The 6,646-nt window shown below is 40.1% G+C and overlaps 1 protein-coding gene across 3 annotated transcripts in view; it reads left to right on the top strand.

Annotated features, from left to right (window-relative positions):
• Positions 1-2,308, top strand: part of zhx2a (zinc fingers and homeoboxes 2a) — an 81,389-nt gene extending 79,081 nt beyond the window's left edge. For all 3 annotated transcript variants that reach the window (XM_078539874.1, XM_078539876.1, XM_078539875.1), the window contains one exon: positions 1,764-2,308. The gene's annotated coding sequence lies outside the window, so the exon portion shown is untranslated. The remainder of the gene's footprint in view (positions 1-1,763) is intronic.
• The last annotated feature ends 4,338 nt before the right edge of the window (positions 2,309-6,646 follow it).

Below are 6,646 nucleotides of genomic sequence, written 5' to 3' on the forward strand. Positions count from 1 at the left end.
TGCCTCTTGAGTCACAAGGCTGTCAGTTCAAGACCCGCTCCAGAGACTTATGTACAGAAGTTCAGGTCAACACTGCAGTGCAGCACTGAGAGTGTCTTTCGGATGAGATGTTGATCCCAGGCCCGGTCTGCCCTCTCAGTTAGCACTCGTTAGAAGAAGAGAGTGGGCTGGGGGGCTATGCCCAGAATCCTGGCTAATATTTATCCTTATAACCAGCATCGCAGAAACATTATCTGGTCATCATCCCGTTGCTGTTTATGTGAGTTTTCTGTGTGTAAATTGGCTGCCACGTTTCCTACGTTGCAACAGTAGCTTCACTTCAGAAAGTACATCATTGGCTGTCTCGTGCTTTGGGACATCCTGTGGTCATGAAAGGCGCCATAGAAATGCAAGTCTTTTAGTTTAGGTACTCTCTCCCCTCCTTCACAAGAACTCCTTGCCTTTCAAATATTTCCTCCTGGGTATGACTTCACAAATGCAATTATAACAAAAGGACAACCAGAGCAGAAAACAGCAGCAGCAGCAACTTCCCTGAGCTTTTCCTCCAATGTATAAGTTGAGTTGCAGTCTTTGTTTCTTGGACGGTGGGGAGAAGCAGGAAGGATCTTTAACAATCAAATCCTTAAAGTTTCTCTTCAGATTCAGGACAGCCCAGTGGTGACCTTTGGACCCTTTCATTGTTCCTTTCAAGTCTATGAATGGCAATTTTAAATGTTTTATTTTTTAATAATGTATTGTTGCATTTCCAAAAACATACAATAAAAACACACTACCTTTTTCTCTAAAACATTTGGGTCACATTAGTAGTGGAAAGGTGGAATCCTGTTGAACAAATAAATATCTCCTTAAAAGAATGGTGATTCTGGCAACCAGCAATTATATAGAAATTACAGCACCAAGACCATTCAGCCCAGGTAGCCTGTGCTGTTGTTAACGCCCCACACAAGCCTCCTCCTGCCCTACTTCATCTCACCCTACCAACATATCACTCTATTCCCTTCTCCCTCATGCACTTACCCAGCTGCCCCTTACCTGCAGCTGACCCTTGTGCACTCGTGTGTTTGTGGGTTTGGTGGGGGCTGGTTCCTCTTCAGGAATGCTTGTGGGTAACTTTACCTGGCAAGTAGGTGTAAGGATGCTAGGCGAGGACGGGAATGTGCATTGTTGTGATGTCCCCGACACTCTCCTGGCACTCAGTGTGCACGTTCAGAAATGACCACTTGTGTGAGACAATCAAAGGCCACTTTTGCCTATGGTGCCACGCCCTCTGTAGAAATAAACATCTTTAAAGAAAGAGGAAGAAAGTTGTCAAAAAAGTGACAGACTGAAGAGAAAATGGATTGTACTGGCCTCCACAATACAGTTCCCCCACTTATTACTTGTTTCCTCTTCCACTGATATTTTGTTTGATCTGGCAATGTAAATATCATCCATGCCTGGTTGCCTAAGATGGTAACCACTAGTGTCCTTCTGGCAATGGTGCTCCCTTTAATAACTTACTGCCATCACTTTATTCCATTGGCATAGAGGCTTTAGTAGCGTTTACAAGGCCAAATGGTTCACAGATATTTTTCCTTTGTTTGCTCACCTCTTCCCTGCTTGCCCCCAAACCCAAGATAAGGTCAGGAAACTGTGTGTGGGGAAAATTGGGAGGCGGGAGTGAAAAACTGTGCCACAAGTGATTTGAAAATAGCTTGGCAAAATTTGTTGTGGGGATTTGTCTTTCTTTTAAGCACATAACATTTTTCATTTCACCTTCATAGGAAGCCAAATGAGAAAAGTACTGACACAAATAGCAACATCTGTCTAAAGAAAGCTACCATTTCTATTCTCTGCGACACAAGGAGAGTAATCGAGAACTTCGGCTCTGGCTCTATATTGTGAGAACGCAAACACGGAGACAGAATGAAGAACTGACTTCTCATTCGAGCATCTTTCAGAGAGCAAGAGATTTGGTTATATCCATAGTGCCAAAGTTTTACTACTGTAATCAAAAGGGTCTTTGTAAATATTTTTTCTGTTTTTGAACAGATTTGTACAATTTAGGAATTTTATTACATTTATAATTGGTGAGAGTTAAACTTTGCAGATCAGGGTGTGCCCTTAGAGTCCCCATTGGTTTTAGATTTAGTAACCACTACCAGACTCTCTTCATTTGACATCTTTTACACTCACTACTTTTTGCAAAAAATAAAATCTGAACTCCTAGCCAAAGAGGGCTGAGACACTGATTGACGAAAATTATGTTTGAGTCCAGTAACATCTTTAGGTCTTTTGATGTATAAAATGGCAGGAAAAGATATTTTAACAAGCACATTATTAGAAGCTTGATATTGTAAGAGGCTACATTTGTATTGTAATGCAAACTGCTCTAGCCAGCCTTCCGTCAGCTAGAGGTGTGCAATATTGACTTATTTATGTCAGTATACTAACATAATTGAAGTTGCAGTAACTTGTTTCCTCCTATCACAAGATTACATATTCAAAAGAATAAAAAAAAAAGTGTTGTCCCCAGTCTGAATTTTTGTAATTATTTTACAAAACTTTGCAACTAACAGAGTAGAGTTCAGGTTATAAGATCTGTTTCTGAATCAGATTTCGCAGATGGACGGAGATGACTGGATAGCTGTGATGATGGAATATTGGACTCTGCGGGGTCTAAATTCACGTCTTAACCCCCCCTCCCCACCGTTTCAGATTCCAATCCATTAGCCAAGCAGTGGTGACATATTGGGTGAGACTTTAACTTCTTCAAAACCCACCAACACGTTAAAATTGGTCCCATTCAGAGGGGAAAATTATCACAGTTAAGATCTATACTCACCCTGCAGAAAGTATCTATTTCAGGGGAACAGTCAAAAGAGCCAGGAGTGACATTTGGAAACACCTGTACTCTCAAAGGGTGGGGTGGTAGAAGTTTGGAATTCAGTACAGCCAATGACAATTGATGCTCGATCGATTGTTAATTTTAAATCCGAGATAGTTTTTTTTTAAATCAAACAAAGCTTATTAAGGAATATAGGGAAAAGGCGGTGTATGAAGTTAGGTCATAGATCAGTTATGATCTCAATGGCTGAACAGGCTCGATGGGCTGAATGGCCTCCTATTCCTATGTTTGTAGCTGAAAGAAACTGGAGTCTGTTTTTATTTTGTTCAGGGATGGTGTTCAAATTGCAACAGCAAAAGAAACACGTGCTTCATTGTTATAAAAACTGAGCTGGCAAGGGTAAATAAACACAGATCATTGGAAGAGGGATAACACAGCGGTAAGTTTATGTTGCAATTAAAGGCAACAAGAAGTTTCAGGTAAAATCAAGACATTCTGATGCATGACTTTGAGTCGAAATGCTGGGTGTATGGTTACACTTTCACTGCAGCTTAATAACAAAAATTGCTAGTGATCCCAAATTATAATCACATTTAATATCATTGAGTTTACTATTACACATGCATGTGTTATGCTAACAACTCGAACTGACTAAATGAAAGCATCATATTAGTTTCCACTGTTACCATATATGTTGTAGGACCACATGGATTTTTTAAAATAATGCTCATTAACTATTTTACATACTTCCATTACATTGTGGTTTTTCTAATTGAAAGTCCCTCTTATTTCTCCAGGTAGGCCATATTTACTGGTGCGAAATCCAATTTTTACACCAAGAACAAAGCCCTTTTGATTGGCACCCATCCACCACCTTAAACACTTACTCCCTCCACACAGTAGCAGCAGTGTGTATCATCTACAAGATGCACTGCAGCAACTCACCAAAGCTCATACAGCAACTTCCAAACCCACGACCGCTACCACCTAGAAGGACAAAAGGCAGCAGACACGTGGGAACACCACCGCCTGGAAGTTCCCCTCCAAGCCACTCACCATCCTGACTTGGAAATATATCGCCGTTCCTTCACTGTCGCTGGGTCAAAATCCTGGAACTCCCTAACAGCACTGTGGGTGTACCTACACCACCTGGACTGTAGTGGTTCAAACTCTTTCGAGTTATCAAGTGTCACAGATTGCAACTCTTTTGAGTACAATCACAGTTCTTGGTTTTCCAGGAGTGGGACATGAACCCACAACCCTCTGGTTCAAAGGCAAGGGTGCTATGAACTGAGCCACAGCTGACAGGTGGCAGCTCACCACCACCTTCTCAAGGGGCAATTGGGGATGGGCAATAAATGCTGGCCTAGCCAGCGACACCCACATCCCGTGAACGAATAAAAAAAAAAATGCACCATGACATCAGAATAGTAAAAAGCTACAAAACCAAACCAGCCCTGTCAAGTTTAATAATTAACTCTGCTCTCTTTGGGATACCAAAATTTTCACTGCCATTTTGTTTTCTAGAATTACAGTGACTGAACTTGTATTAATCACTTTGCTGTTGTAAAACATTTTAAAACACCCTTTTGCTAGAAAAGGGAATTTATGCAGAAGATTAATTACTGTGCTGAGTTATTGCATTAGCCAGACCTGTGCCAAAAAAGAATTAAAACCATATCTCGACTGTATTCACTTTATAATCACTCCGGTTTAATTGTAACAAATCTGGACTCATCAAATAATTGCATTTAACAAGGCAATTTCTAACCAGAAGAATGATTTACAAATTAATTATTGGGTGGGTGGCGGGGCAGAAAGCTGGGGTGAGGGGCACGTTTACAGAAATAATGTAACTTTATTAACCCCAATGATAGGTAAGAACCGAATTTGCTGTCTTGTTAAGTTCCTGAAATAGCACTCTGCTTTTGGAATGCTTTGGTTTTTACTTCTGTTTAGCTTGATTTGACCAAACTCGGCATTAACTGATCGAATTATCACTTGTGCGCACTGCTGCTAATGGTACTATCATCGCTCAGCTACTTGCTCAGAACTGAATGGAATGGTGACTCAAGTATGTCACTATGTGGAATCCTTTGAACGTTGTCAACCCAGCTTTCTTGTTGTTTGTGTTCACAATTTCACCCCAGCTGAGATTCAGAAGGCTCGTGTTGAAGTAAACATGGAACAAGATGATTCTTGAGGAGAGCACTGATTTTTCTTCTGACTCCTTCATGGCACGTGGTTATCGCTGGCAAGGATGGCATTTACTGCCCATCTATTATCGCCCTTGAGAAGGTGGCGGTGAGCCACATTCTTGAACCACTACTGTCCGTGTGGTGTAGGTGCATCTACAGTGCTGTTCAGCAGGGAGTTCCAGGCAATTGACCCATCAACAGTAAGGAACAGCGATATAGCTCCAACGCAGGATGGTGAGTGATTTAGAGGTGGTGGTGTTCTCCTGCGTCTGCTGCTCTTCTAGGTGACAGAAGCCACAGGTTCAGGAGGTGTAGTCGAAGGAGCCTTTGCAAGTTGGTGTCTGGAACATAGGTGCATTTTCTTTTTTTTTAACTGTGGCATAAAAATAGTTAGAACACACATTCTGGAAGTTTCTATCTTCAGGGTCATACATTGGTAGCACTCATCACTTACTTAACTGCCTATCTAACATCTGTTGGTTCATACCAAACCTTGGAAGGAACTTTTCAGGTGACGCTATTTAAATGAATGACATTTTAGTTCAGTTACATTGATGTTGCAAAGCAGTTTACTCTAACTGGCTGTGCCATTCCCGATCTTCAGTACTTCATGCCAGTGCTACTGCCACAGTGGGTGGGTGAAGTGTTCTAACTCCCACATTCTAATTTAGCACAAAAGAGTCAGCCAAAAGCAATCGGATAACAAGTCTTTCATGACATAATGAAAAACAACTACTGTTCGTATACTTCCAAGAAAGAGAAAATAGTTTGTTTCTAAATTTTTGCCAGTTTTCAACAGAACATGAACATCACAGAAGATCAATGGGACATGAAATTTTTCACGAGTAAAATCTTAGCAGGAAATAAGTGACTCAGTTGTTGTGAAGTAAGCTGTAAATTCAACTGTTTTTCGTTATGCATGCTTTCATATTCATAAGTTCCTTTGCTTGGTCATACTATGTCGCTTTTCTGATTTACCCAACTAATTATGAAATGACTTGTGTAAATTTGCATATTGTGAAAACAACTAAGTTACTCATGGAATTGCTATACACCGATATCCTGCACAAGTCTCTTGCCCAATTTGATATCCAACATCCTTTTGAGGTCAAATAGTTAATTTTGGGACCTATGGCTGTTTAGCTTTTTAAAATATCGCTACTGGAAATAAACTTTTTTTTACATGTCCTACTCAATGTGCCAGATTGTGAGGAAGAAATAAATGGGCTGTTAACTTTAATATTTCCTTTATCATTTCTGAGCAAACTTTTTTTGTGCATGTGAATAATAGTTGCTCATAATCTTTCTGCATTTTTTGTCATATTCATTACCTTAAGTAGATTACAAATAAATCTGAACCAAGAGTATATTATAATATTTTTTCTGTTTTCTTCCAACATATGTAAATATGTTTTGTTGATTTTTGTATTAATGGGTTTTCACATCCGATTGGAAAATGTGCCTCGGAATTGAATTACAGCATACTTTTCCTGATAATTGTGCTTTTTTTCCCCTTTCGCTAGTGAGGAACAGTCAACACATTCTAAATACCAGTGAGCTATTGCTCTGTATGTCAGTTTAATACTTCCTGGTAAAAGCGTTCTGGTTAAAGGTGATGCTT

Source organism: Cetorhinus maximus, chromosome 4, assembly GCF_964194155.1.
Source record: "Cetorhinus maximus chromosome 4, sCetMax3.hap1.1, whole genome shotgun sequence".
Lineage (NCBI taxonomy): Eukaryota > Metazoa > Chordata > Chondrichthyes > Lamniformes > Cetorhinidae > Cetorhinus > Cetorhinus maximus.